This window comes from Micromys minutus (genome assembly GCF_963924665.1).
Source record: "Micromys minutus genome assembly, chromosome: 7".
NCBI classification, from domain to species: Eukaryota; Metazoa; Chordata; class Mammalia; order Rodentia; family Muridae; genus Micromys; species Micromys minutus.
The window spans coordinates 38,071,413-38,072,777 of NC_137976.1; positions in this window are offsets into that span (position 1 = coordinate 38,071,413).

The window sequence follows — 1,365 nt, forward strand, 5'->3', positions numbered from 1 at the left end:
GTCTTGGAACTTGCTCCGTAGACCATTCTGGCCTCAAACTCAAGAGATCTGCCTGCGTCTGCCTTAAAACTGCTAGGCTTAAAGGTGTACACCCCCTGCCCCAACACGTAATTGTATAAATTCAACTCATCTAAAGTTGGCAGTTATTTGCTTTCCCATTAATTTTGTCATAAAAGCAAACTTCTGAATAAGAAATTTTAATATAAAATTATTTCCCCTAATTAAAAAACATTTTATTTAATGCGTGTGTGTATAGTTTTGCTCATTTCAGACACACCAGAAGAGGGCATCAGATCCCATTACAGATGGTTGTGAGTCACCATGTGGTTGCTGGGTATTGCACCAAAGACCTCTGGAAGAGCAGTCAGTGCTTTCAATCACTGAGCCACCTCTCCAACCCCCAGTGGTTATACATGTGTTTAATTTCCTTACTCTAAGACTGGGAAGATCACGGTGTAGGTAAAACACAAGAATGAAGACCTGGCCTTAGATTCCCAGAACACACATAAAATCTGAGCATGGTAAAGTACATGTTTTATACCAGTGCTCGACAGGATGAGGAATGAGAGTATTCATGGGGATTTCAGGACAAAACAGCAAACTCCTGGTTTTTTGTTTTGAAGCTATTTGTTTATTTATTATTTATATGTATTTTGGTGTTTGGCCTACATGTATGTCTGTGTAAGGGAGTCAGATTCACTGGAACTAGAGTTACAGACAGTTCTGAGCTACCATGTGGATTCTGAGAATTGAACCTGGGTCTTCTGGAAGAGCAGCCAATGCTCTTAACCACTGATCCCTCTCTCCAGCCCAAGCTTGTGGCCTAGTGACATCCTTTTAAAGAAATGAGGTGTAAAGTCAGCAATATAACTGTATGCAAACGAACCTGCCGCAAAGACTAATGACTTGAGTTCAATCTTTGGGACCCGCACGATGAGAAGAGAATCCAATCCAAGAAGTTTTTCTCAGATCTCTACACATATGTCATGCCAAGTGTGTGCTCTCACACACACATGCACATAGATAGATAGATAGGTAGATAGATAGATAGACAGACAGACAGACAGACACAGATAGATAGGTAGGTAGGTAGGTAGGTAGGGTAGAGAGCAGTGAAGGAAGACAGCAGGTAAGGTAAATCCCTACCTTCCATACTTGCACAAACAGGAGAGTACATAGACACACAAAACAATAAATTTCCTTACCCTTTATAACATGTTAAACAAACTATCAGGTACAGATCGAAAACGATATCAAGCTGAACTCCAATGCTTTGCTTTTAACAAGACCGAACATCTTTTATTTACATATTTCTGATATACATTAATAATCTTATACATTTAACTACGTCTAACAGTGGTGAAA